The sequence below is a fragment of the Eretmochelys imbricata genome, chromosome 2 (assembly GCF_965152235.1).
Source record: "Eretmochelys imbricata isolate rEreImb1 chromosome 2, rEreImb1.hap1, whole genome shotgun sequence".
NCBI classification, from domain to species: Eukaryota; Metazoa; Chordata; order Testudines; family Cheloniidae; genus Eretmochelys; species Eretmochelys imbricata.
The window spans coordinates 96,921,923-96,936,783 of NC_135573.1; positions in this window are offsets into that span (position 1 = coordinate 96,921,923).

Sequence of the window (14,861 nt, forward strand, 5' to 3'; positions counted from 1 at the left end):
ATTCTCAAGACTCCAGGCTCCCGCTGTTATTACTATTACATCTGTCTTGAGCCAGTATTGGTGCACAGAGCAGAAACCAGTCTCTACCATCCCTCCTCTGCCATTTGGTGCTGCTTCTATCTGCTCCATAGTGTTGAGATTAATAGGCAGCAGATTTAAAACAAACATAAGGAAGTACTTCTTCACACAACACGCAATCAACCTGTGGACCTAGTTGCCAAGGGATGTTGTGAAGGTCAAAACTATAAAAGGGCTCAAAAAAGAATTAGATACATTCTGGAGGATAGGTCCATCAATGGTGATTAGCTAAGATGGCCAGAGATACAACCCCATGCTCTGAGTGTCCCTAGCCTCTGACTTCCAGAAGTTGGGAGGGGACAACAGGGGATGGATCACTTGACAATTGTCTGTTCTGTTCATTCCCTCTGAAGCATCTGGCATTGGCCACTGTTGGAAGATAGGGCACTGGGCTAGATGGACCATTTGTTTGACCTCATATGGACGTTCTTAGGTTCTTAGATTGACTTTTATGCTCTCTGTGCTGAGATTTCTTTTCAAGGTTTCTCTTGCGTGACCTTGTTTCCTCACACCAGTTTATTCCGCTTGTCTGCTTAATGTGGGGGGGTTTGTGTGTTGGCACCCAGAATACATGCCCCCCAAATGTCCACCCTTTCATTCTAATTCTAGTGGAGATGAGAAACTGGTTAGTGATTGCTCATCTCTTCGCTGGTTATAAAGTCTCTCCACCCAATGCCCAGAATCTATTGTAGGCACTGATTTTCAAAGGCATCTGGTTTTATAACATTTTAATAGATCTTCGGCTATCACAGCCATACATTAACACTGATTACATCTTTGATTTCCACATGTTGCTGAGTTTAGTGAATGCCATGGATGCCTTTCCTATCCTTGATGACATCTCTTTCCTGAGGTTTCTACTGGCTAACAGAGTACTGTGAGAAATTCCAACTTGAACTAAGGGAAAGATCTGAGCACTGCCAGAAGCATAGGAGTGTGAGACACTGACTGGACCAGAAAAAAAAAGGTCATTGCTTAGAGATGATGTGAATCAAGCTGCAGCAGATGAAAATGGGTATCAACATAAATAGAGCAAGAATTGGATAAGCCAAGAGACGTGGGATCTTACTGAAGAAAGAAAAGCACTGAAAGGAAAACTCCTGAATGGTAAGACCAATGAAATATTACAAAAAGCAATGGAAGAGTACAAGAAAGCAGACAAAGCAGTGAAAAGCAATGCAAAGAAAGAGAAACAGCGATATCGTGAAGACCTACCAACTGAAGCTGCTGCTATGATAGGAAATCCCAGAGGCATTTACCAACTGATTAAAACCCTTTGTGGAAAATTCAAAACACAAAATAGGCCAATAAAAAATAAAGATGAAAATATGGAGAACAACAGATGGGCAGAGCAAGGTCATCTCAACAGACCCAGCCTTACCTCAGCCCCCGAGTTCAATGAAACATGCCAGCCTGATCAACTTGGTATCAGCAGCATTGGTCCAATAGAGATATCAGAGTACAAGCTGCAGCCAAAAAGCTAAAAAGCAACTAAATGTGGGGAGATGATCAAATCACTTGAAACTACCACCTTAACGAAACTGTCCAAGTTGTTCAGTGAAGTTGGGGTGGGGGCGGGGGAAGACTCTTTCTGACCAGTGGAAACACGGAATAATTGTCAGAATACCCAAAAAGTGTGATCTTACTGACCGAAACAACTGGAGAGAAGTCATACTACTCCTTGTTGTAGGAAAAGTCTTCTGTAGTGTGATACTACACAGGATGAAAGACGCAGTAGATGCAAAGCTTACAGAAGAAGAGGTTGGATTCAGGGCCTAAGAAAACCTGTGTAGATCAAATATTTTCACTAAGGACCATCACAGAAGAATGTCTAGAATGGCAGGCCCCCCCTTATCAATTTTGTTTATTTTCAAAATGGATTTGACAGCCCGTGTAGATATATATTGTGGAATGTTCTTCAGTCTTATGGAATTCCAGCTAGAGTCATGAACATCATGGTTCTGTACATAGATGCAGCGTGCTGTAAGAGTGAACAACAACAACAGATTTGTGGTTCAGCATGGACACTGGTGAGAAACAGGGCTACATTCTATGTCCGCTGTTTGGCATTGCCATAGACTGGATAATGAAGGATTAGCAACACAAACACTGGCATAGCATAGGTAGATGGCAAATGCATAGAAAACCTACACTTTGTGATGATATTGCTCTTTTGAGTGACACCCCAAAACCTACAAAGACAAAGACCTTATGGAAAAACAGTGTTACTATTATAAGAAGAATATTTTTCTATTGTAGTATTTCATTAGCAGTTTGTCTATATTAATTCTGTCACTAACACAGAGGAAGGTCAGGATGGAGCTCATTTGCTTTTTATCAAAGTGGAGATGGCAAAAAGTCTAAGCAATCCTTTACCTCAAGAGGGATTTTGCTCACTCACGAACATTTTACTTTTGTAACATGAACTATGGAAAACTAAGATGAGCAAATTAATTTAACTAGTCTCATAAATCAATTGTAAGAGGTGGGATCACATCAACCGTTAAGGAAGAATTCTATAGATGTCTGGGGATAGGACTAATAGGTTTCAAGAAAAATTATTTACCTTCAATTTATACACTAGTGCCATGAAAAAGGAGCTCCTATCTTTTGCTCTAGGCACTTTATAGCAAATTTTGGAAATACAATTAAACAGATTGCTCCTGGAGCCTCTCTTCATCGACAGGTTTCAGAGTAACAGCCGTGTTAGTCTGTATTCGCAAAAAGAAAAGGAGTACTTGTGGCACCTTAGAGACTAACCAATTTATTTGAGCATGAGCTTTCGTGAGCTACAGCTCACTTCATCAGATGCAGCTGTAGCTCACGAAAGCTCATGCTCAAATAAATTGGTTAGTCTCTAAGGTGCCACAAGTACTCCTTTTCTTTTCTCTTCATCGAATATTTAATATACAATCATAGCCAGCTGATAAAACATATTTTCAATCTTTATGCTCTGCCATTTTCTTGCACCTCAGGAAAACAAAGATGTTTTGCTCTAAAACTTAGAGAATGTTGTCAATTTCTGTAGAATGGATAAATTGGGTTACAAAGTCTATAGAAAGGATTTTTTAAAATAAATTCTATTGGAGCTTTCAATTTACATGTTTTAAAAATTAATCTGTTTTGAAACATATTGCATAACACTCACAAAATGTTGAGTTGCTGTGTTACACAGTCTCTAAAAAAAACGTAGAAAGTGAAATAATGAGGACATGAGTCAGGATACTGTACCTTACATAATTGTATGCTATTTTTCCTCTCATTGGAAGGATATAGATCCTTCATATATAAATTGTATCTTTATCACAGAGGGAAACAGTTTCTTGAAAGACTGGGCTTTATAAGCGTTACCTATTTGTTCTCTGGGAACAGAAGGCATCAAATGTTAGAAAATGTAAAAAAGAATATAGTTTTTCTAAAGGAAAATAGTAGATATCTTATGGACTAAATATGTGCACAGAGATCAAACTCAGTGATGAGAATTACACAAAAATCAAAGCGAGATATCCCCCACAGCCTGAAGATTAATATGGTCTCTGGCAGATAGTTCTAGGGTGACCAGATGTCCTGATTCTACAGGGACAGTCCCAATTTTTGGGTCTTTTTCTTATATAGGCTCCTATTACCCCTCACCCCATCCCAATTTTTCCACACTTGCTGTCTGGTCACCCTAGATAGTTCAGACTCCATATTTTAATCATAAAATAATAATAGTTTTGGCAGAATCAAATAGGAATGTTTTTAATGAAGGACTCTCTCTCTCTCTCTTTCACCTCCATGCTTCTAGTGCTCCACTCCCACCCAGCACGCACGCACACACACCTACCTCTCCCATCGGAGCTTTTTGCAAAATAGGTGGTTAAGGCCACTACCAGTGAGAGCTGACATGCAGTCAAATGCAGGTGGGCAGCCTCCTCCCCTCCAGTCTCTAATATCTGTCTTGTTGTCCACCTTCCCATGCCACCTCTGCAGAGAAACACATGGAGAAAATAAGCCAACAAGGGGTGTAAGAAGAACAACTGGTGAGTAGGATAGTCAGCCATCAGTTGTCTGAAAGAGCTGCACTTATCAGTCGAGGGCCAAAGATGAATAGGGAAAAATATTCAACTTCTGAAGGTTATGGTGATGCAATTCTGATACCTGGAATCTTCATATTTCCTTGACACCTGTCAGTCTCATTTTTGCCTGGACAAGTGATTAGACTTGCACTAGTCTTGTTATTTGCTGATCTCTCCAACCAAAAGGGTGATGATCAATGCTCATTCTTCTACCTGCCTTTGATATCACTTATCTCAAGGTATTGTTGACACATCTTCAGATCTTTGCAGAGATAGACCACGTCTGCTTGATTGGCTTCATTCTTTTCTCCTTAAGAAGATGCATAGAGTAGCTTTGGGTGATTGCTCATCTGCCACAAGGGCTGTCCAGTGAGCAATACTGCAGGGTTCTGTTCTGTCCCTCACCCTGTTCATAATATTAGAGTGTCATATTTTAAGGTCAGAAGGGATCATTACCACCATCTAGACTGTGTCTGCATTCCTGCATTGCACACGCCACAGGGGATGGATCACTTGATGATTACCTAATCTGTTATTCCCTCTGAAGCATTGACCACGGTCAGAAGACAGGATACTGGGCTAGATGGACCACTAGTCTGACCCAGTATGGCAGTTCTTATATTCCTGCCTCAAGTTAAATAGCCTCAGAATGAACTGGAGAAACGAATTAGTTAAATCTGTACACACAACTCTCTATCATCACCAGGATGTGTGACAAGAGTGTGGAAAAATATGTAGAACCACGCTTTCAATACATGCTGGCAAAATGACACTATTTTTGGCCAGATTCCAATACCTTACTCCATGAAATAGTCCCACTGACCATAAAGCAAACACTCACAAGAAAGGTACTACCCAAAATGAACACAGATATCAGACTCTAGCCCTATATGAACTACATTAATGCTATTAATTAAGCTTACATAAACATATATGGAAACAAGTTATTCTCAGTAGCGGGACATTGCTTCTCATGTTTATTCAGAGTCCAAGTTTGTAAACATTGAAGGGTTAATAATTTTTAAAAAACCTATCATAGTGAGGCCTTATTGGAATCCTGGGAGATGGGTGCAAGCCTGCCCATGTCTAAAGGCCCCTCCCCCAGCCTTGCAGGAGGGACCACTTGACCAGGGAACCAACTGAATATGGGGGACAACTAATGAATAACAGAGTCAGGAGTGAAGGTCATAGGTTCAAAACTAGGAATCCAGGAGGAGGACACTGAGCAGAGAACCCAGGACAGCACCCACTGCTCCTAAAAGCTGTCTAGGGAGCCAGCGGGGGCCACCCAGAGGAACTCCGCCCAGACGCATGAGAGTAGAGAGGAGAGAAATAGGCCCCACAGTCGCAGAGCATCCCCTCGTCTAGCTTCCTCCTCCCGGTGTTGAAGATAGCCACGGCCAGGAGGAGCTGACGAGGAGGTCTCGAAACTTCTTGGGGCCACAGACAGGGTGAGAGAATATAAACGGGTGTGGAAAAGTGCAGCCAGAACCTCAACAGGAGGTTCTGGAGAAGCCAGAATAGGGGAATGTAGCCTTGTGCGCTCAAGATAAGCATGCCCCAGGTTCTCCCTCATGCCGCAAAAGGGGCAGGCGTTGGGGATGGGGATGAACAATGCTAGGTATACGCCCATGCTCACGGCTCCATGGAGGAGCCACCAACCAATATCCAGCATGCCATGGGACCAGGATGGAATAGAGGCTGGCCCACCGGGGTTTCTCACCCTCCACGGGTGGTAGATAGTCCCACCATTTGCTATCAGGGCAGAAAATGAGGGTGAGGAAGTGAAACATGTGGCGCATGAGCATGTATAATTGTTTCCTTGGTGTGGTTCGGAAGTGAACCAGCTGCAGGGTGTGCAGCCAGCTCGGATTGTGGAAGAAAGGGGGCCGGGAGGACTCACAGGACAGGGGCCCAATGAAAAGGTCCGGAGGACCTGGGGTGAGGGGTGGGCAGGGAGCACCCTCTTGCAGTACCCGCTCAAGAAAAACCCAAGAGGTAGGCGAAAAGGCTCTCCCCACCTCCTGGAGTACGTGCAGGAGGGTCAGAAGGGTGGAGTGCCCCCATGTGCTGACTGAGCACTCAGGGATCCACCCAGTCCCCCCCGTCATAGTCCAGGAGGTCTCAGATTCTGGTGGCATCTGCCAGGACCAACCTCCAGTGCACCGAGGGGGACTCCGTCACCTGCACACAAAGGGAGGCATTGTGTAGAGGGGCTCTGCAAGTAGGTCCACAGTCTCAGTGGCCATGATGGACTTGGTTGCAAAGAACAACTTCCAGGTCTGGAGGAGGTCCTGGTAGAAGACCGGCAGCTCGGAGATGTCTCATGGAAGACGTACTTTGGGTGGAGAAAAAAAAAAAAAAGAGCTGCCAGTTGTATTGGAGCCCTCGGAGGAGTCCAGGAGAGCTGGCTGTATTTTAAAGAATCCTTACTGACTTTACAGGGGCAAACCATCCCGATGTGTAGAAAGAATAGTAAATATGGCAGGCAGCCAGCTTGGCTTAACAGTGAAATCCTTGCTGATCTTAAACACAAAAAAGAAGCTTACAAGAAGTGGAAGGCTGGACAAATGACCAGAGGTGAGTATAAAAATATTGCTCGGGCATGCAGGAGTGAAATCAGGAAGGCCAAATCACACCTGGAGCTGCAGCTAGCAAGAGATGTTAAGAGTAACAAGAAGGGTTTCCTCAGGTATGTTGGCAACAAGAAGAAAGCCAAGGAAAGTGTGGGCCCCTTACTGAATGAGGGAGGCAACCTAGTGACAGAGGATGTGGAAAAAGCTAATGTACTCAATGCTTTTTTTGCCTCTGTCTTCATGAACAAGGTCAGCTTCCAGACTACTGCACTGGGCAGCACAGCATGGGGAGGAGGTGACCAGCCCTCTGTGGAGAAAGAAGTGGTTCGGGACTATTTAGAAAAGCTGGACGTGCACAAGTCCAGGAGGCTGGATGCGTTGCATCCAAGATTGCTAAAGGAGTTGGTGGATGTGATTGCAGAGCCATTGGCCATTATCTTTGAAAACTCATGGCGATAGGGGGAAGTCCCGGATGACAGGAAAAGGGCTAATGTAGTGCCCATCTTTAAAAAAGGGAAGAAGGAGGATCCTGGGAACTACAGGCAAGTCAGCCTCACCTCAGTCCCTGGAAAAATCATGGAGCAGGTCCTCAAGGAATCAATTCTGAAGCACTTAGAGGAGAGGAAAGTGATCAGGAACAGTCAGCATGGATTCACCAAGGGCAAGTCATGCCTGACTAATCTATTTGCCTCCTATGACGAGATAACTGGTTCTGTGGATGAAGGGAAAGCAGTGGACATGTTGTTCCTTGTCTTTAACAAAGCTTTTGACACTGTCTCCCACAGTATTCTTGTCAGCAAGTTAAAGAAGTATGGGCTGGATGAATGCACTATAAGGTGGGTAGAAAATTGGCTAGATTGTCGGGCTCAACGGGTAGTGATCAATGGCTCCATGTCTAGTTGACAGCCGGTATCAAGCAGAGTGCCCCAAGGGTCAGTCCTGGGGCCGGTTTTGTTCAATATCTTCATAAATGATCTGGAGGATGGTGTGGATTGCACCCTCAGCAGGTTTGCAGACGACACTAAACTGGGAAGAATGGTAGATATGCTGGAGGGTAGGGATAGGATACGGCGGGACCTAGACAAATTGGAGGATTGGGCCAAAAGAAATCTGATGAGGTTCAACAAGGACAAGTGCAGAGTCCTGCACTTAGGACGGAAGAATCCCATGCACCGCTACAGACGGGACCGAATGGCTCGGCAGCAGTTCTGCAGAAAAGGACCTAGGGGTTACAGTGGACGAGAAGCTGGATATGAGTCAACAGTGTGCTCTTGTAGCCAAGAAGGCCAATGGGATTTTGGGATGTATAAGTAGGGGCACTGTCAGCAGATCAAGGGACGTGATCATTCCCCTCTATTCGACATTGGTGAGGCCTCATCTGGAGTACTGTGTCCAGTTTTGGGCCCCATACTACAAGAAGGATGTGGAAAAATTGGAGAGAGTCCAGCGGAGGGCAACAAAAATGATTAGGGGACTGGAACACATGACTTACGAGGAGAGGCTGAGGGAACTGGGATTGTTTAGTCTACAGAAGAGAAGAATGAGGGGGGATTTGATAGCTGCTTTCAACTACCTGAAAGGTGGTTCCAAAGAGGATGGATCTAGACTATTCTTAGTGGTAGCTGATGACAGAACAAGGAGTAATGGTCTCAAGTTGCAGTGGGGGAGATTCAGGTTGGATATTAGGAAAAACTTTTTCACTAGGAGGGTGGTGAAACACTGGAATGTGTTACCTAGGGAGGTGGTGGAATCTCCTTCCTTAGAAGTTTTTAAGGTCAGGCTTGACAAAGCCCTGGCTGGGATGATTTAATTGGGAATCGGTCTTGCTTTGAGCAGGGGGTTGGACTAGATGACCTCCTGAGGTCCCTTCCAACCCTGATATTCTATGATTCTATGAGGCAGCAGAGGAAGGCCTGCACCAACTTCCTCCACACCGGACTACCTGCACCATACAAGAGTCTCTGCAGGTCCTGGAGGTGGAAGACCTGGACCTGGCTGCGGAGGCAGACCAGGCCCTGTCCTCCCTCCTCCAGGAAAAGACTCAGGACCCCTGCAGAGACTCAGTGCAGTCCTGGCCAGAAGAACTCGAGAGCTACCCTCCGGAGCCAGGCCTGGATCCCCAGGGCCAGGCTCAGGGTATTGAGCCAGTGCAAGAGCATGGACAGGACTAGTTGGTTCAGTACCAGTGCCCTCACCTGCAGAGAGGGGCACTGGAAGAGCCCTGTCCAACTCCACAGCTGCTCACCCACCCTGGCCTCCAAATCCTGCCTGTTCTCCGACAGAGAAGTATGTATGGTGGAAAGGTAAATGCTGAGATAGAGCAATAGACCTGTGCTCCACCGAATGGCTCAAAGAATGGGTGGGAGGGACCTCATCTGCCACCCTTCCCCGACCATCAGGCCAGAGCTCTTGTCCTAGTTGACCCGGGCGGAGGAGACCGCTAGTCCTGGACCACGAGGAGCACATCATTGGCATATGCTGACGGGACCAGCGGAAGCTCTGGCTCATGGAGCACCAATGCCATCAACCTCCAATGGAGGAGACAGAGGAAGGGCTTGATTGCCAGAGTATACAGCTGACCTGAGAGCGGACACCCCTTATGCACCCCCTGCCCAAAGCTGACCAGCTCAGCCAGGGTCCAGTTGAGCCTGACCAAGCACTCCGCGGAAGCGTACAGCTCCTGGAGAAAACCCACAAATTGGGGCCTGAAACCAAATGCCTTCAGAGTTCCCAGGAGATACCCATGGTCCATCCTATCAAACACCTTCTCCTGATCCAGGGACAGTAGGGCAAACAACAGACCATCTCTACACCCAAACTCCAGGAGATCCTGGACCAAATACAGATTATTGAAGATGAAGTGGCCTGGGATGGTGTATGTCTTGGGATGGACACGTCCGCCAGCACAGACCTGAGCTGCAGTGAGATGGCTTTCACTAGGACTTTGTAGTCTGTGCTGAGGAGCGAGATGGGATGCTAGTTTCCAAAGGTTGTGGAGGTCCCCCCTCTTGGGTAGCAAGGTGAGCACGGCTCACCTGCATGACAGAGGGAGGACCCTGCTCTCCAAGGACTCAGCCCAGACGGTGACAAGGTCTGGGCCAAGGATGTCCCAGAACATGTGGTAGAACTCCATGGGCAGCCCATCCATGCCCAGAGATGTATTCGTGGGCATGAGATGGTGGGCTTCCGAGAACTGAGAGGCAGCTCCAGCTGGTCCTGGTCACCCGTGCTGACTGTCAGGAGTTCATTCCAAGCACCCTGCAAGCAGTGGAGTCAGTCAGATCCGGGGAGAAGAGGCTGGCGTAGAAGGCCCTGGCGCTTCCACATATCTCCACTGGATCCGTGAGTGGGGTGCCATCCTCTGCCAAAAGGCAGGTGATGTGACTTTTTGCCCCTCTTTTTGTCCAGGGCATAGAAGAAGCTGGAGCCTCAATCCATCTCCCAAAGGAGATGGATGCAGGATCGAATGAATGCACCCTGGGCCCCATGATCCTCCAGGGCCCGGAGCTCCTCCTGCTTTTTGTGGCACGCTCCTCCAAGGGATGGATCCTCAGGGCTGGTGGCCAGACACCTCTCCAGCTCCAAGACCTCCCGCTCCAACTGCCCTATCACTGCATCCCTGTGCTGGCTGGCGCCCCAGGTGTAGTCTCAGCAGAAGAGCGAGGCGTGCACCTTTCCCACATCCCACCACCTCCGTGCCAAGGGAAAGGCATACCTCTGCCCCCGCTAGAAATCCTTGGAGGATGCCACAAAGCCCACATCCTCCAGCAAGCTATTATTAAAGTGCCAATAGGCCGGCCCCAGCCTCTCTGAGCTCAGAGAAGCCATCATGGTCACCAAGTGTTGATCCAAGAACAGGGTCATCCAAATGCTGGAGAAGTGGACTCCTGACAGATGGAAACGTGATAAATAAATGCAGTCCAACTAGGAGTGACGCGACCGATTACCCTCCACTTGGACATAGGTGAAAGTGGTATCGTCGTCCAGGTAGTGGTCACACCACACGTCCACCAGGGAATGATGGTTGATGATCTCCCTGAGGATGCCTGCTGTGGCCTGGCTACTCCCAAGCCCTGAGTGATCCCAGTCCTCAAGGGTGGTATTAAAATCCCCACCCAGGACCAGGCACTCGTGAGGATCTAAGGTGCCAAGATAGGCAGACATCTGCTGATAAAAATGCACCCCCTCCGGGCCTGCATTCAGGGCGTAGACTTTGAATAGATTCAACATCAACCCCTCCGCACAGGCCCGGACATGCAGCAGATGACCCGGCACGACCTCAGAGACCCCCAGCACCTCGGGCCATAGGTTCGGGGAGAACTGGGTGGCCACTCCAGCCGAATTAGCCCCGAGGTGGCTAAAGTACACCCTGTCCCCCCACTCCAGCCGCCAGTAAGCCTCAGCGGCTGGAGTTGTGTGGGTCTCCTGCAGGATAATCAAGAGTACCTGCCCTCCTGGAGGAAGGAGAGCACCTAGCTCCTGCGGCAGGGGCAAAGGTGAGAGAGAGATCCCCGGCAGTTATGTCACCGGGGTGCGGCACCTCTCGACCAGATTCAGGGCCTGAGGGGGCAGGGACGGGAAGGGGTCCCACACTGACGCCAGGCCTGGGTGCTTCAACAAGCTTAGTGCCCTCAACCACGGCATCTGATATAGTGGCATCAGCAGCAGGGCCCCCAACCTAGAGGGGAGGCAACTGCCCGCCTCAGAAAGGGGTGCACGCAAAAGCTCTGGGCCCTGTCGCTCAGCGCTGGCTGTCACCACCACAGGCTCAGCAGCCACAAGCACGGTGCCATCTGTGGCCGGGAAGATTGACAAACCCAGGGCCACCCCAACGTCAAGAGCTGGGACAACAGCTTGGAGCAAGGGGCAGCATGACGCTGCCCAGATTGAGGCTTGCTGGCAAAGGGTCGTCCTCCTCCTGGGTGATCGGGGAGACCCAGGGCCCTGATCTCCTTAAACGATGGAAGTGAATTCTCCCCCCACCACCCCAGAGTCCTCCCCGCCAGCAACCGAGGCAGCAATTGCCTCAGCACCAGCAAGGGGCACAGGTGACAAAAGGGTAGCGGGGGTTCCATCTGAGGCCCCCTTGGGGAGATACCCCAAGAGCGGGGCAGTCCTGCCCCCCTCCACTGCCACGGCATTCCTGGCCGGCTCCACCTGCTGGACTCTATTGGGGGCACAGCAGAAGGCTCGGCAGCAGCGGCCCCCCTCGTGATCTTGCTGGGTGCCTCCCCCCCCGTGCGTTGATGGGGAGGTTCTTAGCCCGAGCCCTCCTTTTGGTGCACTTCCCCGAGTACCCAGCCCTCCAAGGCGGAGGTGCAGGGCCGGCCAGCGGGGGTGGGGCCAGGGGGCAAGGGCAATGAACTTGAGGGTCTGGGTGGCAACAATGAGAGGAAGGGAAACCTCGCCTTAGGGCAGGCCCTCTCCCATACCCAGCAATGGCCCTGCCCCCCTCTCCTCCATGGGCCCCACCAGACTACACACAACGGGGGCGGGGCCCACCTGCTCATCCTAGCACACCACAGGGGCTACCCGCGGGAACTATGGCAGGAGGAGGAGGGGTGGACTCTGGGAGCCGGACCACCAGGGTTGGCAGTGATGGCAGGGCCAGCACCCTCCCGGGTCTCAGGGGTTCCAGGCACCCCTCCGTGCCGGACCAGGTGGCAGTCCCTCTGGACATGCCCTGTCGCCCAGCAGAGGTAACACTGGGCTTCCCTGGAAGATTAGTGCACCTGGTAGTGGGCCGCCTGGTACGGCACCAAAAAGGACCCTGGAGCACCACCCCATCACGCGCCAGCGGCAGCAGATGAAGTTGGACCTGCCGGCAGAAGGAGAGGATGTAACGGAGGGCTGAGTCCTTGCAGTCCAGTGGGAGAGTTGACAACGTTGGGCAGGAACAGTGGGACAGAGGTAAAAACCACTCGCACTCAAGGATAACCAAAGTAACCAGAGTTATATGTATAGTATTGTAAAGCTCTTACCCCAAGACCGTAACTCCAACATTAAATGCACTTAGAAGATTAACTAAAATAAAGGAGGAAATAGGGTCTTGCTGTGAACACACACATTGGATTCTACTCTCGGCTGAAACACTTCCTGTGTGACCTTGAACAAGTCACTTCAAGTTCATGTGCCTGCAAAATACAGATAATACCTAATGCACAGAGATGTTTTGAAGTATGTTGCATAAATGTCTGTTATAAACACCTGTAATGGAAGTTGCTATGTAAAAGTGAAGAATTGTGTTTTGTTTTCAGGCTTCTTACTACATAGGGTACAACAAAAACAGAACTGGCCCTGGAATATTGTTATGAGATAGGTAAAACCTTGTTCTGAGTTGAGTTAAAACCTTGTTCAAACTAATTTGTGAAAATGTACAAGTTTGTGAACGATACCAAGCTGATAGGGGTTGCAAGTGCTCTGGAGGATAGGATTAAAATTCAAAATGATCTGGACAAACTGGAGAGATGCTCTGAAGTAAATAGGATGAAATTCAATAAGGACAAATGCAAAGTACTCCACTTAGGGAAGAACAATCAATTGCACACACACAAAATGGGAAATGACTGCCTAGGAAGGAGTGCTGTGGAAAGGGATCTGGGAATTATAGTGGATCACAAGCTAAATGAGAGTCAACAATGTAACGCTGTTGCAAAAAAAAGTGAATATAATTCTATGATATATTAGCAGGAGTGTTGTAAGCAAGACATGAGAAGTAATTCTTCCACCCTACTCCATGCTGATAAGGCCTCGTGTGGAGTATGGTGTCTAGTTCTGGGCACCACATTTCAGGAAAGATGTGGACAAATTGGAGAAAGTCCAGAGAAGAGCAACAAAAATGATTAAAGGTCTAGACAACAAGCCCTCCCATCTGAAGAAAGATTGCAAAAAATATGTTTATTTAGTATGGAGAAAAGAAGGCTGAGGGGGGACAGGATAACAGTTTTCAAGTAAATAAAAGGTTGATACAAGGAGGAGGGAGAAAAAGTGTTCTCCTTAACCTCTGAGGATAGGACAAGAAGCAATAGTCTTATATTGCAGCAAGGGCAGTTTAAGTTGGACATTAGGAAAAACTTCCTGTCAGGGTAAACACTGGAACAAATTACCTAAGGCAGGTTGTGGAATCTCCCTCATTGGAGGTTTTTAAGAACAGGTTAGACAAACACCTGTCAGGGATGATCTAGTTATTACATAGTCCTGCCTTGAGTTCAGCAGACAGGACTAGATGATCTACTGAGGTCCCTTCCAATCCTACAATTCTGTGCCATTCATTTCAAATAAGTGCAAGACAGTTAAGGGGTCACACCAGAAACAAGGCCTAAGAGAGCCTGACCAGAAACCAGCACTGTGTGGGCAGGGGAATTCCCTGGATATTGTGACTTGGGGTGTGGGGCGGAGAAGGTGAAAGAACACACAGAAATCAAGAACAGAGAGGGGCTGAGGCAAAAAAGTAAGAAAGCCAAGCTGTAGCCTGTGAGCACAGTATGACCTTGTAAAAGACTAGAGCGAAAGCTTCTGGCTCAGTTGGCTAAAGAAGCTTTGGGGCTGCAAGCTAAAAACCTGCTCTTTTTGTTCTTGGTTCCTCCTGCAGTTGGAGAGGCAAGACTTTGTACATTCCTTGTAAATAAACAAAATTGTATCAAAAACTATCAGATTCTGTCAATTTCTACTTCTAGCTGGAACATCCTAGAGCCCTGAAATTTGACTAGCCACTTGGTTTGAAAAGGGACAGTAATATGCACTACAACTAAATAGTTAATTTTGTTGAGTCTTAAGTAAAAACGATGAAGCAAACAAGAAGAAAAGATATTTTTCATTTTCCCTGGTTTACCTGAATCTTCCCAAGGAAACCAGGCTCACTGAAGTGGAAACAATGGGTCAGTTAAGAACAAGTAGATTCACCTGTTTCCTTATGAATGATAGGCTTCCTGTGGTGAATGAACCCCTCACCAGGGAAATCACCTCTACTGCTGTTTACCATTCCACAGTTTCTCTAAGCAGAGTGTCTCACTGCTGCAGTAGACTCAAGATACAATAATTTAATTTGCTTTTTTCCTTTCCAATATCTATTCCAACTGAATCAATAAAGCCTAAAATAATATTGGATTAATCTAGCAAGCATGCCTGATTCACTGACATAATGGATAGA